The sequence below is a fragment of the Hylaeus volcanicus genome, chromosome 3, assembly GCF_026283585.1.
Source record: "Hylaeus volcanicus isolate JK05 chromosome 3, UHH_iyHylVolc1.0_haploid, whole genome shotgun sequence".
Lineage (NCBI taxonomy): Eukaryota > Metazoa > Arthropoda > Insecta > Hymenoptera > Colletidae > Hylaeus > Hylaeus volcanicus.
In genome coordinates, this window is record NC_071978.1 from 26,107,971 (window position 1) to 26,127,325 (window position 19,355).

A 19,355-nucleotide genomic window follows, 5' to 3' on the forward strand; every position below is an offset into this window, starting at 1 on the left:
TTGGAAACTGTCGGCAGGCGAAATTGAATTTTCGAATATTCCCGGCAAATTTTATGCAATTGCGTTGGTATGCAAAAAATATCATCTCCGGCTGGGCCGATTTATATAATTCCATCGAATTTTCTTTCCAACAAACAATGTCCCTGACATTGAGAGCATTCGCGCGTTTCATAAACGGGAAGTTAGATGATTTTAACCTGCGCATGCGACGACAGGTTTCTTCTAATGCTTCTGTATTTAATACAAATTCCAGAATACCGTTCGTTTCTCGAAATTTATATGGAACGTATATGTATTTTTTGTTTCGTACTCTGTATCGAAGGGACAAGGAAAAAAGGAATAAATTAAAGAAAATAATTTGTAAGTGTAAGGTATGGAGGACGAGGTGGCAACTGAACAGATCCATCTTAACCAATTCAACGATAGCCCAATTTCCTATCTAGCGCCTCCATTGTCTCGGGAGAAAAGGAATCGATTGATCGGATTACTGGTCCGGAAGTCGAATCCGGATCTTCCGTTTGCTGCGCGACTGCTCTAACCAATTGTGATATCCACGCGACGAACACTTTTTACCCAACAAGTGGCGACTGGATATATAAAAATGCGCTTCTTTTCAATAAAACATACCTCAAGCTATTTAAACAAATACTGCCCTATTAAAAACGAACTCAACAGTTTATTGTAAATTACAAATTTAAATTTATACGAAAAAAACGTCTATGCTTAACACAGACGAAACACTGGCAACCCAGTACAGTCACAAACATCCGCAGTCTACCAATCATTTTCCGCTTTGCGTACACAACGCAACCCATTAATTTCCCTCTGTTCTCCAGAAACGACGAACACGTGGGCTTCGAGGAAGCTGCTGCGGTGCGAAGTAACGAACCACGAACGAGAGAACGGTCTTCGTTACTCGACATTTCCTTTCCTCTCGCTCTGGACCCGCCGTTTCTCCTTCCGCGGGAAGGGAACCCCCGTAACGGAGAAATTGGACGCCAGAGAGCAGAGCGTAGCAGCGCGGGCCCGCGCATTGTGCTTCCAAGCGGACGAAGACCCAGTTGACACCGAAGAGAAGGCCCAGCGGAGGCACGAGGAAGCATCGCGAGGATTCGATTCGTCTCGAGTTATCGCGCCGTACCGTTCGAAACGTTCCTCGCGCGGATTCGAGACGGTGTACTAAATGCGGACGAGCTGATCGCGTACAGGAGGACCAGAGAAGGGCGCCTCGGCATATCGTTGACAATAGACGGCCACGTTGTGCGTTCGTTCACTTTCTTCGGCTGAAACTTCTATTCGACCGAACGATCGATCGCTCCTCCTTCCACCCTCTCCCCAACTCACTTTCGCCCGTTCCTCCTCGGATTTAGGTAGATAAAATCGATCGTTCGTCGGGCAACGATCGAGAGTCGATCGTAACGAGTGCCCTCGGAGCATGTGAATTTCGAGACGCGGCGCCGGCGTTCTAACAAATTCCTCGAGAAAACGTTGTCGCGGCCTTTTCAATAATAATAGTAACAACACGAACAACAGAATGAAGAAGGACAACAACAATAATAGTAATAATAATAACAATAACAATAATGATAATAGTAACGATAATAATCGGTAATAATTAATGGTAATATATTGATAACGATAATATTACCGAGTAAGTTACGATTACGATTTTTTGGGGGATAAACGATCTAAACGATAATACTACCTTTAAAGGCACACATGATATGTATAGATTACGTCGTAACGCGTTAACGATAAATCGAATAAATAATATATTAACGATACTCGCTGTGCGCGTGGACGTTAACGATCGAATTCGTCAGTGTTACAAGGGTCTCCACCCCCCCCCCCCCGCCCGTGGTACCGACAACGGTCTTTAAAATAACTGCCAAATACAACAGTGGAGCCAGGGGTGTCCAACCCTTTCACAGGTAGAGACGTGAGAGAATAAAAAAGGCACGTATGATTAATGGGAACAAATATGGTGACTCTCGGAAAATTCGAACGAAAAGCCAATGAAGCCACGAATCATCGTCTGAAAACCCCGCCTAGAAACGTTTTTCACAATTGGGAGAATTTTATATTTACACAGGGCGCGTGGAATCGAGTCTCGCGCCCAGGAACGAACTCCTACGATATATTCTTTTTGAAACTAAAACGTTCTCTTAAGGGAAGCTTCCTCCTTAGAAATTAAGTTCTGGTACGAATGGAAAGAAAGCGGACCTATTTGAAATCAGCTAAGCGTGGATAACGATGACTCGACTACTCCGGTTGGAGAAGTCGCTATACTTGTTCTGTTTGTTGTACTTGATTGCTGGGATGCGCGTGGCGGATGTTGGGGAGAATAAGGGACGATATAGTAGACAAAACTGCCAACGTTGGACGACCCCTGCTTTCCGTACAGACACGAATCTGAGTTCTCGAAACATCTTCGGAGCACACGGTGATAGGTAGCAAAAAACAATAACAATATTAAAGACGGGGCGAGATTCATCGCTCCACGGGTACAACCCTCAAAATATGCTATTCCGCGCGGAAGTTTTCAATGGCTGTACTCTGATCGAGCAGAAATTGTTCAATCGAGGAAACGTCTCGTTGTACAGCTGTGTCGATTAGCCTTTTCACAACCACGGTTTGCAGATGCTATTGTTCAATTTATGGCTAAAGATGTAACACAGTTGTTTTGTATTTATATTGGAAGTTACATGGGGAATATTATTGTTTGCGTTGTATTTAATTAAGTAGCTTCTTTATATTAAATAAAATATGTTGATCCTAATTAGGATCGATTATACGATTGATCGTCGTTGATTATACGATTCGACCTAGATAAACAATGAATACATATATACTGTTGTTTACAATTTTGGAATAATCGTCTTTATTTAAACGAACTTATTTTTATAATATTGTCCATTCATTTTACTGGAGCGATACTTGAGTGTAATATGGGATGGAAATTGTAATTGTACTTAAATTTAGACATTTTCCTAATAGTGTGCAAGTAATCGTCTATGTTATCCATGCAAGCGAAACTATAACATTGTAATAACTGTGAATTTACAGAAACTGATAGAAGAAACTGTAGGACATGTCAGAAGACACGTTCTACCATAATGGATATGAATTGTAATCAGTGCTTCATGATTCTGAAGAATATTTGTGACGTTCAATTTTTATCATAATATCGTACCAGTAGTAATATGATGTAAAATAGTACAATATTCAATGAAGTACGTATCGGCGTGTGTACATTTTTTACTTTTATAAAGATTAGAGTGCTCCAAAAGTAATGTCTATGAACGACAGTATATGTGTATACATTTATCGATTTAGTCACTTTAAATTCAGCAATCGAGAAATTCGTTTGCATAAACTTTCATTAATTACAAAAATAATTACATAGACTTTAAAAAGGTCCTAAATTCGCAAAAGAGTGTCCAAATGTCACATTTACATTTTGAAAAGACTTGAGAAGACTCGAGAAGAATACCAAAATATAACACGCAGTATTACGGTTCGTTTCCTCGTGAAATTACTCGCATGAGATTTGGATAAACGTAACGGGCGATAAACGGAAGAATTGTTTGGAACACACGGTTCCTCGTATCGTACAACAAATGTAAATTTAACAATACACCGGGACACACGCGTGGGAAATGATTATCGTAAACTTATACGATTACGTTCACAGCTGCTGGCGTAACAGAGGTGGGCAGGATTCTTATTCGGATGAAATTGTCGAATAACGAGGGAAAGATCGACAACATTTTATCAAACATTTTTGCAAACGTATAAAAATAAATACTGACGGAGTCTCGAAAACGAGCATTTACTTACGTATCGACGCTGTGGATTCGAGTTCATCTTCAGAATCTGTAAGAAAATATAATTACATTTAATTTGAGAACGATTTTTACATCAAGATCGAGTGCTATTATTATTAAGTAATACCTTGATAGGAAGACGATGTAAAGTTTAGGATCACAACATGAAAATTGAGAATTTGTAGAATAGAAACTTTTTTAGTGTTAATTTGTAAAAAGAAGGTCTCGATTTACGTGTTATAATCCTAGAATTTGCATCGCCTGTCCACGCCAATTTTAGTTAAACCGTGTATAAAAGTCTGTTTGAGATTGTTGCGTGTAATTATGTTATTCACAAATTCGAAGGTGTCGAACTAACAGGACATTGTGTTGGAATAAAAATAAATTCGAATAAAATTCTATTCCAATGGAAATTCGTTCAAATAAATATTCGTTCGAATAACGTCCATCTCTGGCGCAAAGTAACGCTATTTCACAGTAGTACAGTCATTGATCTCCGCAATCGCACAAAAAAAAAATATTAAATCCTGACTAACTACGAGAAAAACCAAATCTATTTTCACCAGTGACGAGGCTGTACGGAATGAGAGAGTACTATAATTGTTCAAACGACGCTGAAAACATAATAAATGAATAACTTGGTGGTGTTCTGATTAAATACTCAAATAAACATTGTACATAACAACTGTTTGCATGTCGTGGGACTCAATACAACGTAGCAACGTAATAAGTATCACGAGCAGTGTCAGTAAATAATTATAAGAGTAAAGCATAAGTAAGAATATTGAAACTATTCAATCTGGATATAATAATTTCCGTTAAAATAATCGTGGAATATTCCAAACGTAATTGTCCGAATTGAATCTTTCTCGCGAACAACGGTGAAAACGATTTTTGGCAATCTCCTTCAACGTAACAAATAAATAAAACAAAAAAAATCGTCGACTCCTGTTCGATTATCATAAACGCCAAAAAAAAAAGAAAAAGAAAAAATGAAAACGACGAAGAGAGTGTGTATCGCCATACACGAGAAGCACGCGTTCATAAAAGAAAACGCAAATAAGGATTATCCAAAATTTCGTCACGAAACACGTTTTTCGTAACCATAATCGCCGACAATCATTTTGAGCGATGCGAGAATCGCGAATCCTTGCGTGCGCGCCCTCGTGATTGGTATGGCGATATTTAGGACAGTTCCGAGAACAACGAAAATACGCATTGAACTCTTAACAAATAAAATACCAAAGCTAGATCGAATAGGGGGGACGATCGACAATTTTATAATCGATGGGAATTCGATGAGCATTCGAGTCGAAACATTGATCTACGACCTAGAGTAATTTTTTTAATTCGCAGTATGATTTGCACGAGGAGTATACGCTCGAGATCGTGATGGTACTCTGTTCGAAAATTCGCTAGATCTTTAGGAATTCGAGTCGACGTTCAATTTTAACCCTTTGCGCTCCATTTTTAAACGTGTAGGTACTCGTGTCTGTTAACTTATAATTTATTACCAAAGACGTCGATGTCTATTACTCTTTCCCATTCGACAGATTAATTAAAAGGTGCTAACTGCCGAGGGTTGGCATGATTACCCACAGTAAAATGAATTCGTAAATCAACCTAATACAATTTAAGTTTTAAATTTGCTTTACAATTTACAAATAGTAATTTTAATTCCGAATAGACATTGCAAAACAAACAGCGCTCGATTTATAAAAATCTGCGCCACAAAATTGTTTCGAAACAACCAATAGCTCCGATTGATGGAAATTCTGTTAACGCGAATGGTTAAATTTAAAATCGACTCCGATCGAAGCGTCGGGTGAGATGAAACGTGCCGTGTCGCGGTCGCGGAAAGACAAGACCAAATAAGTATTAACAACGGTAACGAGGTGAAAGGATAATACCGCTACGATTAAACAAAAATACAAAAAATATAGAATAATGTATTCCACAACGGTGTAAAAAAAAAAAGAAAGGGAGAGAAAAAACAAAGTTTTATATCGAAGAGACGAAATGGCAAAGGGGTGCATTTTTAATACGAATGCTCATTAGGCGAAACGTAGCGAATATCAGCTAAGAAATTTCACACAATATTTGCATCGTTCGAGGGTATCGAATTTATTAGGATCATCTTGGAAGGTAATGGGGCGCATCAACCAAAAATAAAATATGACGGACGTCCGTGTATAATGTAACGAATAACATTTAGAAAATCGGTGTGTGCGATCATCGTTTCGTCGGTGTGAAAATGTTATCGTTTATTGCCGGAAACGTCATCGTTATTACTACTATCATTACGACTACTACTACTACTACTACTACTACTACTAATACTAATACTAATACTATTACTATTACTATTACTATTACTATTACTATTACTATTACTATTACTATTACTACTACTACTACTACTACTACTACTACTACTACTATCTATAATACTATTACTATACTACTAGTGCTACGAAACGCTATCATTATTGTTATTATTATTGTTGTTATTATTTTATTATCATTCTTCTTATCATCATGGCTATTATTATTATCATTATTATGATTATTATGGTTATTACTTATCATTATCATCATTGCCATCATCGCTGTTGTTACTGCTGCTATTGCCATCGTTAATACTATCGATACGACTATCGTCATCGTAAAACGCTGCTATTATTATTGCCAATAGACGAGAAGGTACACGATTACGCGAATACACGTTTTGGTAACGAGTTTCGTTTCGTTTCGCGTCGGTGACGGTGCTAGCGTTCGACTTCTTCGATACTCGAGGCTAGGCCTGGGACTACTTTATACGATTCTTCTCTATTCGGAAAGCCGTGGACGACGGTGATTATTCGACGAATGTACTTCGAATACACATTCAAATATTGAAATATTAAATTAGTCGGATACCCAGCGAACGTTCAATTATTATGAGAAAATAATATTCGAATAGTATAATCCAAACAATAACATTTAACTGCTATTACGAATATTAATATTCAAATACTAAGGCTCAAATATTCAACATTTATTCGCGGTATTCGAATACCCATGAAATTCGAACAGTATATTACATGAATAGTCCCGGCCCTAGTCGTGACACAAATCGCTCTGATTTTTGAGAATTCGTCGACACACGGAAATTGAACTGTACAGATCAGCGTTCGGGAAAAATTCTTGCCAGCCTCGAACATTTAATTTAAAATTAGCATTGAATGCAAACACTTGGAACTTATCGTGAATGATTACTGGAAACCGGGGATTCCCGACGTTTCGAAAACTTTAAACGCTTATCGATTGCTTTCTAGTCGATACCGACCCTACTCGAGGTTAGCCAAACGATCGATCTTTTATTCTTCGACTGTAACGTACGTTGTCGCAGAAAATGTCGAAGTTTCTACTGTCGTTACCTCGGCATGATCTAAAAAAAAAAAAATAAAAAAAGATTGAAAATAATTAATGTTTGAAAGGGAATATTTGCAACAACGACTGGCAGAAACGAGCGAATTTCTCGTGTCTTTTACCGATAGAACGGCTAGATTTTCTTGTCCCGTGCTTCAAAGAAGAAGAAGAAGGGAAACAGGGAACGCGAACGAAATCCTGATCCGTTCGATACGAGCGTCATCGATACGAGGCTCGGTCTATCGAGGCCGGACAGATCGAAGCGTGTATCGTGTAAATAACTTCTGTGATAAGAATCGATTATTAAACATTGCCGAACGCGAAACCCCCTGAGATAAATGTTCCGTCGCGAGCGGCGCCATCGGACGACGAACGACCATCGATGCTCAAAAAAATAGCCAAACAAGCATCGTTCAAGCTCCAGTTAAAGGTTCGGACCTTTGAGTTTCGGTTCTCTTCGGTATTAACTTATAATTTTGAGCCTATGTAAAAACATATAAAAATAGGATACTTTTACATAAAACTAAAGGTATGTGGTTAACACTGAAGAGGACGGCGTGTCAGCGATAGAAACGTTTTAATAAAATACGTTTAAACTATGCTTGTCTGGGTATTCGCTTGAATTTATTACAATCTCAACATTCACTGTCTCTCCAACTAACGCACATACTTAGGTGTTTAAACGGACTTGCGAATACATTGAAACATATATTACCTAGGTAGACTATACATAGACTGTCTAATAAAGAAACATACGTACCGTCAGGTGGTTAATTTTTATGAAACTTTTGCACAAATGTTCATTAGTTCGTTCTGAAAGATACGATAAATGACAAATTAACTCTCTTTGACTTTGAAGCAACATCGACAAAATACAACATACTTGCTAGCCGGAACAAATGGAAAATTTCATCAAAAATTTCATAAAAATCAGCATTTGGCAATCGAGCGTCCTAGCAGAGATGTCTGTTGGATAACAGCTGTTACTTGTTAACGGTTGCACGCGTATAATTCGCGAAGCGAATTATCAAAAAGCGTTATTTTTTTACAATTTCTTTTAGCACGCAAGCAATCATCGCAATCCCTGAATCTCAGACCATTGAATCCTGCCTGGCTTCCCCGTTTTTATTTCTCTTTTCGTTTTCCATGCCAATGCGTGTTGCGAATCATGAGTCGCGCGTGCATCGATATCGCCACGAGCAATTGACCAATCCACCATGCACGATTTTTTCGCTGAACAAATAAAACAAATGTCACTGAACACTGCTCACTCTGAAACAGTGCGCAACAATCGAACCGAATAAAATAATGTATCTAACATTATTAAAGACAGTTTTATTCTAGACTAGTATTTAGACGACTTCGATGTATTAATCGAACGGAATCGTTTCCAACCCATTCGTATTCATTTTCAACTGTTCATAGTATAATCAAACTACGACGAAACATGTTCCGAGAACGTTTACGCGAATGTTTATGCAAATTCATATTTTTCTATACAGAGATGAAGAACAAAAACGTAAATTAATCTATGTTTTGTCTTGTAAATGTTACAAGGTTTATATTATTATTCATACTTTATTAGGTTGTCCCAAAAGTTTCTTTCGCTTTATTAACAAGTAATACATGCACAATATTTTATGTTTTATGTTACATTACTGAATATTGTGCACTTTTCATTTTGCTCCATTACTGTTACAACATGAATATCTATGAAATTAGATTGTCTATTTATATAAACACGACCACATAAAATAATCGAGCGCAACTCGCGAAAGAAACTTTCGGGACAACCTGATATACGTTAATGCACTTGTACGCATTCTTTACTTGCCAATAAATGCATAAACATTCGCAAATCTAGTTATAACATCGACCTCACTCTTCCAGCGGTCCCACCCACGCGTTATTCGTCACCACCGCGTGTCTCTGTACTAGAGGAAACGAGAAACAGATAAAAAGCCCCGAATACGTTAAACTCTGTTAATCAATCCGCTCCAGTTGATTCTCCAGGGGTAAACGAATGAGCTCAAAATCAATTTCCAGCCGGATGAGAAAGCAAGAGCCCGCCCGCCGGTGTCCTTTTATTCGCCAATGCTCTTCGTTTTTCGCGAACGCGTCGTCATTCGACTATTGCGAACAGCAAGCGACGCACAAAAAGTATTTGACGCGGTTGGAGTGATAACATCGAATCATTTGGCCGAGGGAACGCGACGCAAAACGACAACCAATCCGATCTAGCGCGACCATAATTCGACTATGACTAATGAACGGACTTCAACGTCTGAAACACGCGGACAGGCGAATTTCCAATCGACTGCCGGGCTGATCAAAATCGTCCGCAACTACTGCGTTCCCCTGCGCTTCGGGCGACGATCATTCGCGCTTCGTTCGTTCTTTTGCGTGAGGTTTAGATCGAATGGGTCGACCAGTGATCCAGAAGGGGACCTTTTAACTTTCTGGGATTAGATTTTTGGGAATAGATAGTGGTCCACCTTTTGACTAGCTTTAATATTCTGTTTGGAGGATTTTGTTTTGGTTGTGTATGTCTTGAGATAAAGTTGAGTGTCAAATAATTGAACAATTTTCCACGAATCTATCTTGTATATTAGATTTCGATACCGAATGGAACAATTTGGTCGCAGCGGGTGTCGCGTTACGCGAAGGAATTTAACGCGTCTTCATTCACGGGCTAATTGCTGTCAATTACGAGGAGCTGTGCTTGACGAACGAAGGCGTGCTGGGCGCGGGAAATGGCGAGGCTTAGCGTGGAAATTGCCAATCGTCGTCTAATTTACCGGCTCGCAGCCAATTTCTAGTTGATACCGAAGATCCAGGACATGGCCGACCCTCGATGCTCTACGTGCTCGGGACGCTATCCCCGCGATCGAAGGAGACCTCGACGATGCTCCTATCGGGGCTTTCCTCTCCCGAGGAACCGCGAGACCTCTTTTTAATTCAATTATCTTTCTATTTGGGGATGATCAAATACGTGACCACGCGGAGGGAGGACTGCCTCTTACTGAGACCGAATGCATGTGCTTTGTATGAAGACTCCCGTTGGTAAACCCACGTTCCTTGAGGACACAGATTCGGCCAGAGAATAAATTGAAACGATAGCAAATTTTTTCTAAACATTTATTAAAGATTGCGAATCTATTCAAGAAATTTGTTCGAGAAAATTATTCGAGAAATTTCGTGAAAAAATGTATTCGATTATTAAAACGATAACAAATTTATTCAAAGAGTAATACCATCGGCACTCCTCCTTGCAATGCATTCTTCGAGCCACCCCGTATATTCGCGGCACGCACCCCTATACCTTTGATCCCGTGACGCGTTACAGGACGTCGTCTTATAACTCGTTTCGTTGGAAGATAAAGTTGATAAAGTCAAGAAACTTCATCAACCCATAACACCGGAACGGGAAAGTGGCTATAACTCTGGTTATAAATCCGACAACGAGTCCTTCTTTTTGCCTCTTCTATTTCACCATTGAATTGATTTTCCCGAACAAGGTTCTTCCATCTTTTACACGCTTTAAGATAAAGAGATCTACGAAATTTTCACTTCGATTCTAAGCGCAAACAATAACCCAGAATAATTTTTTTCGGAAAATTTATATTTTTATTGCTCCCTTTTTTTAAGTTAATTCTGTCCAGTTCTTCACTTTAGAACTTCATTCGAAGATTCTCTCCTGTCCCGATAAATTACATCATTCAACCAGATCTCCGTACATCAATTTCCCGCTAAAACGAATAGTCCTTTCGCTAGGTAAATCGATAACATAAATTCGTCGTTCGCTCTCGGATGGCGCCGCTAAGGGACGGTTAGAATCAGCGCGTGGTCGTATTAAACAGTTGTTAAATTTTATGCGGTTTCGTTTCAGGCGAGAGAAAGAATTATTGTAAAGAGCATTATTGATATACATATATACATACGCATAACATTGAACACACGAATATACATATACGTATAAATAATGGGTGCGAGCGCATATGTATAGATATATCTATATTCATTACTTATAAATATTATAAATAGGCGTTTGCTTAGGTGATATGTTATATAAATATGAATTCTATAAATGATATATATATATATATGAATAATTGACACTAACCTCTGCTAGCGAGAGGGATACCGTGTTAGTGAAAAATGAAACGAACCACCGACGATGGTTTGACGCAACGACATTCGAACGCGTCGATACTAAACGGATAGGCCGCGGGGAAGTGTTAAATAAATTATAGACGCTAAGAGAATTCATTAATGAACTAAATACGAAGGAATTGAATTAGGTTACACGGGCAACCAAAATAGTCTGTCCCCATATTCGTCTCTGTTCCTATTCTCTGCAAAATGTACATTTACGTACTCTCCTGTTCAGCGGAGGTTGATTTTGTATCGTTCTTCATCGTTTCTCGGCCGCGAACGGACAAAAACTCGCGTTATTATAAATACTGTGATCGGTGTTAACTGTGACGTCGACCGCCTATCCCCGTCATCGACTCGCTGGAATTATTTTTCATCCGCGATACGTTTCTCTTGGTTCATCCCGGAATTGGAACGCGCTCGTCGATTGTTCGAGCGATCGAGGATAAGCCAGCGAGTCGCGAACAGGGGTAACCTTTGTTTACATTTATATAAATACACGATATGTATATGTATATGATATGTATAGGCTTATTACGGTATTACGACGAAACCGAATGAATTCAGCCACGCGGAATTTAACGAGAACCGAGGAGAAAATCTCTTGGTACGACGAACTCTGTGCGTGTATGTCTCTGTTCCTCTTCATCGTCGCTGTTCGTTGACCCTTTCGGCAGGTCGAGCATTTATACTACCCGCTAGGATGAATTTTCTCGCGTGCTTGCGCGTTCATTCTTAACCCTTTGCGCTCGGACTTTGCTTAAAGATTAGGATCTTTTTTATTTATTAGGATAGACAGGTAAACACGTACGTAAGGGTTACAGGGTTCTCGTAATTGCTCGTTTCCAGCCTGTGGAGGCTTATGCAAATTCATATTTTTACAGATACAGATGAATCGAAATTGAAAGACAAGTACGTCTTATTTTCTAAACGGTGTGACGTGTAGTCTATCGTTGATATTTTTCCATCCGGAGTCTACTCGCAGCTTTTCATACAAAGAAAACGCAAAATTTTTGTTGAGATTATCTGCGGATTAAACACTGAAGTCTGTTATTGTTTGACGAATCTTTGGCAGCAACCCGAGTGCAAAGGGTCGATATCGGATCACGAACAACTTCGTTCCGTTGCGTTGAGCGTTGTTTCTCGATTATTTAGGGAAGACGATTTGATTTGCTCTGGTGGGATCGATAGGATAAATTGTATATAAGAATTTGTACGACCGTTAGTCTTTCCAGAGCGTAGAACTTTTCATCGCGAGAAGATTTAATTCAGGATCTGATAGTAAATTTCTCAATAGAACTACGTAAACGTATGCGAGGAGTTTTTGACACTCGGTAGAAAGGGAATCGGTGATTGATCTATAAATCCGAGGTAGAACCATGGATCGTACAAGCCGAAAAAATGTAACAGTGGTTTAAAAATGGACAATTCTGGCAATTTATTTGAATTTTATGAAAACGCTAGGAGATTTGGCATGTTTTTTAAACCTAACTTTTGTATCAAGCACTAACGAGTGGAAACTCTGGTATCAAGAAATTTGAAAGGTAATAAATCCTGTCCTAAAAGGATGCTAGATCAAATTTATATATCAATAAGCTTATTTCTGTATTTGAATTCTAATTCCGGTCACAATAAGCATCGTCTATTAACGTTTATTTTGTAAAAACCATCTTTGGAATACAATAAGAATATACTGCTCAAAGGGTCGACCGAACGCGAAGAGAAAGCTTATAATCTTATACTTGGCGAAGCGAGAAGAGAGTCCAGGTGTCCCTTTCCTCATTTTTACACCCGCCTCGTTAAATCGCGAGGGCTATATATCACTGTCTCTCTCCTTCTCGCGAGAAACACGCCTGTGCACAAGGAAACATAACTAGGAAACGTACGAAACGGGAACGAGATATGACACAAGACCAAAACGAACGCTCGTAACCCTGTAAATCTGAGTCCACGCGATCTATCGGTACACCTAAATTCATCGCATGTCACTCGAAACGACGCACAATGATACGATTTAAATTCGTTACGATCCGAGAGTATGAGACGCATCTCGAGCATTATTTACCATTGTATATATCTCTCTGTACGTACGACACGCATACGCAAACAAACACACACGTCGATCACGTATATATATACATGTATACATACACCATACACGCATATACAGACGAAGGCCACTATCGAGAAAACGAAATCTAGTGGAACGGTGCCGTTCGAATGATAATCACCTGTCGATGAGCGGAGATTGGCAAAATTCTTAACTAAATAAACATTTTTTTTTTTTTTATTATTATTATTATTATTATTACATATTTAACGTCGTATCAACCTTTGATTATTAGCGACAGTTTCTTATGAAGTTTTCTCCAATGTTAGATGTTGGTCCATATACGTGCATCTTTAAGTTGCTGGATTATTTTGTTTAGGTTTTCTTTTGTGCTCCACGCTTCCTTTAAACTAGCGGGTAGTTCGTATTGTATGCGGAGTGGTTCCGTATTTTTACAAGTAAATATTATGTTAAGTAAACATTTGGAGTAAATGGTAAACGCATGTTTAAGAAACGCTTTATTGAATGAAGATTAAAATTTGATTTGCCGAATGGAATATTCCACAGTGAACAATTTTATTCGTAATTGATTATTCAAGTTTTCGAAGCTGAATGAATCATTCAAGTTACTGAGTTTTAATGAAAATTTAAATTTAAATTATCGAACGAATTATTCGTTATTCGTAATTGGAATAAAATTTGGCCATCTCCGTCGACGAGTTTCGTTCGATCGTGTTCGACGCAACGAGTCCCGCGACGAGAAGACGCCGAGACGAATTAACGATCGGAGGTGGGCGTTAGCAATCTAGTTTCACGCAGATTTTCCTAATTTTCTACTAGTTTCCGGCTCGTCGCGGCCATCACGATCGGACAGAACGTGCTCGCACAAACGATTCGATGTTTATCATTCGAAACGCTGCTCGACGCACTCGTGCTATGGCCGTTGAATCGATCCATAGGCGTTTAACGTGGTTTAGAATAATTATGCCTATGAAGAGGAGCTCTGCTCGTTCAGGCGGCGTGCAGTCTCGCGGAATGGCGAGCCCGAGGGGATACATAATAAATAATTTAAATAAGGACTAAGAAATAAAAAGCCGCGCGGTATGCTCAAAACGTAGAGGAAAGTTTTATCTCTGTACATGCGCTTAAGAGAAACCTTACCTAGAAATATTACAATTATTACGATGTTAACAAAAAATAAATAAATAAACAAATAAATGAGACAAAGAGAATTACGAGCGAAATTCGATGTGGTGCGAACGGACACGATTCGTCATGGTTTTAGGATTAAGTTAAATAAATTAATACACGAACCCAAACACGGACGAAACGATTCTGACTCGAATCTCGTTCGCGCGGCACAAAGATATTCGGTTAAGAACGTGGAAATCGCATGCCGAAGTGTAAAGAAACATACGAATAATAAAAAGAATGGCTTGAAAGTTGATTTAAAGGCTGACGGTGTGCGGGGTGCATCGGAAAACGTACGTGCATACATGGTAATATAGTTTTTATTGCGATACCGTCTTCGGGACTATTTTCATCTACCAAGTAACGGACAAATACATATTTCCACCGTACCACGACTTCCGATGCACCCTCGATATATTCTGTTTTTCATTTTTCAAAAAAACCTTACCCATCGTCGCTATCGAAACATTTCACAATTATTTCCATCTCTAAAATGTATTATTCTCGTTCAATAATTATTCTGTTCGGACCGCCTTGCCTTGTCATATCTCCATATTCATGAAAGTGAAATTTTTCAAAAATGACTTTCAAATTTATATTCAAATGTCGCGTAATTTTATGCGACGAATTCACCGTATCCTTCACAAAAGCTTTTATTTTATAATCCGTACACAGGATTTAACGAGGTACGGTCAGGCCGCGACGCGCCCACCGGCGTCGGCGTCGGGGCGCGGTCGTGCGCCTGGAACGCAATTATCGACAACAAAATATACGCGCGTACGCGTACATTCGTACGATACATTTTGTGCTAAACGCAATTCCAGCGTGCAATGACGATAGCCGTCCGTATCGTTTCTGAGGGAAAGCCGTCGGATAATCGGATTATCGACAGGCGTTCATGCTTTGTTAAATATTATTTCGACGCGAAGGAACGTGCATTCTTGCGCCAGATATGGGCGAAATCGTTGAATAAAAACATTACGCAATTAAACGATGAACTGTTTAATCGTCGTTGAGAAATTATGGAAATTTCAATTATAGAAATAAATTAAACTACATTTCGATGAAGGAGGATATTGAAAAGTATAATGTTCAATCGCGAATAAATTTCTGTACAGAGTTCTCATCCGTACATCGATAGAGGATAAAGTGCTGTTTAATGTAGTAGGCAATCCGTTTTTTGATATTTGCATCCGTTTTGCTGTGGTGCGCATTCAAAGGCAGTTGAAATTCGTCCAAGCAAAACGCTTACGATATTACTCCTAACTTCAATATACGATTCTAAAAAATTTTGCTTAGAAAGACGATATTCAAATGAATTATAATGTTTACTAGATTTGTATAGATAGTATTCAAGGCATAATGTCAGTCAAAATGTTAACAACTTTTTAAATAATAGGGTCTGCTTGGAGAGAAGTACATTTAAGTAAAATTGTAACTTTACGCATGGTTATAAAAAATTGACCGCACTTGTCCGAGGTTTAATTGCTATCACTGGAAAGGGTGAACCATCCTCTATCAGATTCTGTAAAGATCAGGTGGCCCTTCGTGCCCATTCTCGAAAAATTGGTGATTGTACCGAAAGGTACTCGAACAGAAAATAGTATGTACGTTCGTACGCTTACTCCTACGATTATTACGTACATCCTGTAACTTTTCACAACTTCAACAATTTCCTAAAGTTTCATTAAAATATTTTCAAGAGAACCAAAGTTACAGATTTTTGATCGCCGAGAGCCGTTTTGTCACACTGTACGCCGTGTCACGCGAGCGGAAAACGTGTCCACAATTGGTTTGCTCGACGATTGTTTTTGTGGAGTTGAAACGGTTCCGTCGGATGAGAGAATATCTCTTGCGTCGTCGCGCGGCTCGTAAACGTAAAATCTGTGTCTTTAGCACGAACTGCCGCCGAGTGGAATAGAGTCTCTGATATTGCATTCCTTGGAATATTAACACTTTCGCAACCGCGCGCTCAAGGCGAACGGCTCAGGGGCCGTCGCGCTTTCTCGCAAATCTCCAACGAAGCAAACGTTTCGCGTTAATTACGGAAATGAAACTGTAAACGTTACGAAGTCCACGGCGTGGAAAATTTATATTAATTTTCCGAGCCTGCATAACGCGCTCTAGCGTGTAATACGAATCGCGCTCCAAGGGAACTCCTCGATAAGTAAGCGAAACGAAATTCATGGCTACGTGAAACGTCAGTTATCGAATGAAAGGTAAACAACTGTAAGAAAATTAATTTTCGTTTGCCACTCGTGGAATATAAGATTTAATTAACGTGTCGAATGAAATATTTCAAAATGAACAAATTGCAATTACGAATAACGAATGACGAAAATCAGAGACTGAATCAACCTGTTGTTGAACTATCAGAGTTCTGTAGAAGATCGCATAATCTTATAATAGAGAGTCGTTCGACTGCGTTACAAGGACGATCTTATTTATACTTTGTATGTAGGACACACCATGGAACGTATACTATTAAATTTCAAGCCAGTTATCGGATTATTTCATGCATAATCGAGACCGTGCATTGCCTTTGAGCATTTTACTTTGAAGGACTAATTGTAATATCGATCCATGCCAATGATTAAAGTGCGTTCAGGTAATTCGATCATTTCACCGTGGACCTCTGTGCCGATCGACGAGGTGGACGATACCTAAACCTTATTTGAAGGTCCTTTTGATAAGAAAATATAAAATGTAAAAAGGAATTTTTCATTCGACTCTGATTTTCATTTGAAATGGGTGATTCATCGAAGGAAGCCCGATAGAAAAGTTATAATTAATTGTAAAATCATATTTATCGTTGGATAAGATTTAACCCAATTATGAAAACGAAGCACCAAACATTTGAAGTTTCGGAATTCCAAGTACAGTTTACTTTTTAATTAATGGCACACGATTAATAAAGGTACACTTTCTGAACTCTGGATCCCCTTGAGCACGTTTGCTGGTAACGTGAGACTAATTAATGCAATTAATTACGGAATTTAGAAGCGTGCAACGTGAGGAAAAGAACTTTTAACAAACACACTTTTATTCGTAATAATTTCTCACTTCCTCGCTTGTTTAAATTGGAAATATAAATGTAACATCTGTCCTTTATTTTCGCATATTGTTTTCATTAAAAGTTATAAAAATCAGTATTACGCGGGGAAGAGAAATCTGTTGCGCCATCTACTAACTCATCGTTGAACTCTATGTACATTTTACCATCGAATGGTAATGCTACAACTAGATGGATAAGTCTGCTATGGAAATTGCAACCTAAGAAAATTGAATTTAAAACAATAAGTGCGAAAACAAATGAATAAAAACACATGCAATGCAGTGGTGTCGATAATCTATAACATTCTTTCGCTACAATTCTTTGGCGCCACTGTAACGTTCCTAAAAAATGTAATGTACCGACGAATCCACCGAGTATCGTTCTACAGTGTCGCCATCCAGTAATTCCCACGCGAACTCGCACATGAGAAAACGCCTCTAGCGGTGATTTTTAAAACCTGTTAAACTCACACTGGCCTGCATTCAAAAAGCGCTTATTCAAAAGAAGCAATAACCAAAAGGATAGTGTACAATTTTTAATGCGAAGAGATATCTACAGTGACTTCTTTTTTTCTTTATTCACAAACCTTGCAAATCTATGATTTAAGCTATTATACAGGGTGTCCAAAAAATGTTGTAACACCTTGAAAGGGGTGGTTCGGGAGGTGATTTGAAACAACTTTTTCCTTAGCGAAAATGTTGTCCGAGGCTTCGTTGAGGAGATATTAAGAGAAAACACCGACCAATCAGAGCGCGCGTATACCGTTGGAGCGGTCGCGGTAGCGAAGCCTACGAGCTAAGTGGGCGCGCTTGTACACGAACAAGTGACTCGACGTGCATCGAAGGACATTGACGCGGCCGCCTAGCTCGTAGCCTTCGCTACCGCGACCGCTCCAACGGTATACGCGCGCTCTGATTGGTCGGGGTTTTCTCTTAATATCTCCTTAACGAAGCCTCGGACAACATTTTCGCTAAGGAAAAAGTTGTTTCAAATCACCTCCCGAATCACCCATTTCAAGGTGTTACAACATTTTTGGGACACCCTGTATAGTTCAATTTTTATAGTTACACCTTACTATTATAACATATAAAATATAAACTTGACCCTTTGATAAAATAGGGTGACCGAAACGATGTCTCAAGCCGAGGGTTAAAAAGACGTTAGCTACACCACTGTTCGACGGCGGTGTTAATTGCACGTTTGCGACAAGATAGCTTATAGTTTAGGTGTAACTAGTAATTTCGAGTTGAAGCTAGTGACGGTAAGCAGCGGAATGGCGCAATAACGAGTACACAATAGACGAGGAAACGGCAGGGTTGAAACGCTTGGACGGTTTCTCGTTTGACGGTCATCGGGCGTTGTTTTACAGGGCCAAGGAGGGGCGTCCAATCGCAGTTCGCGAAACCGGATAACTACCCACTTTACGGGTACACACGTGTAATCCCCAGAAATAGTTGTTCCCAAACTGACCCAATTCGGTGACCCGTCTACCTGCCGCCTTCCGACGTTCCACTTAAAATCTGCACTGAAAACGCCGCGCTCAATGGATTGTGTCCAGCACACGCCTCCATTGACTAAAGCTCAAGGTGCTGCGGGAGCCGTGCGAATGAAACGATCTCTGACCTCGTTCCGCGCGCCGTTTCCTTCGTCTAAGAGAAACCATTTT

General features: G+C 39.3%; 1 protein-coding gene across 3 annotated transcripts in view; it reads left to right on the forward strand.

The window, feature by feature from the left end:
- The window catches only part of LOC128873658 (neuronal acetylcholine receptor subunit alpha-7), a 266,898-nt gene extending 252,001 nt beyond the window's left edge, over positions 1–14,897 (forward strand). For all 3 annotated transcript variants that reach the window (XM_054117370.1, XM_054117367.1, XM_054117368.1), the window contains one exon: positions 837–14,897. The gene's annotated coding sequence lies outside the window, so the exon portion shown is untranslated. The remainder of the gene's footprint in view (positions 1–836) is intronic.
- The last annotated feature ends 4,458 nt before the right edge of the window (positions 14,898–19,355 follow it).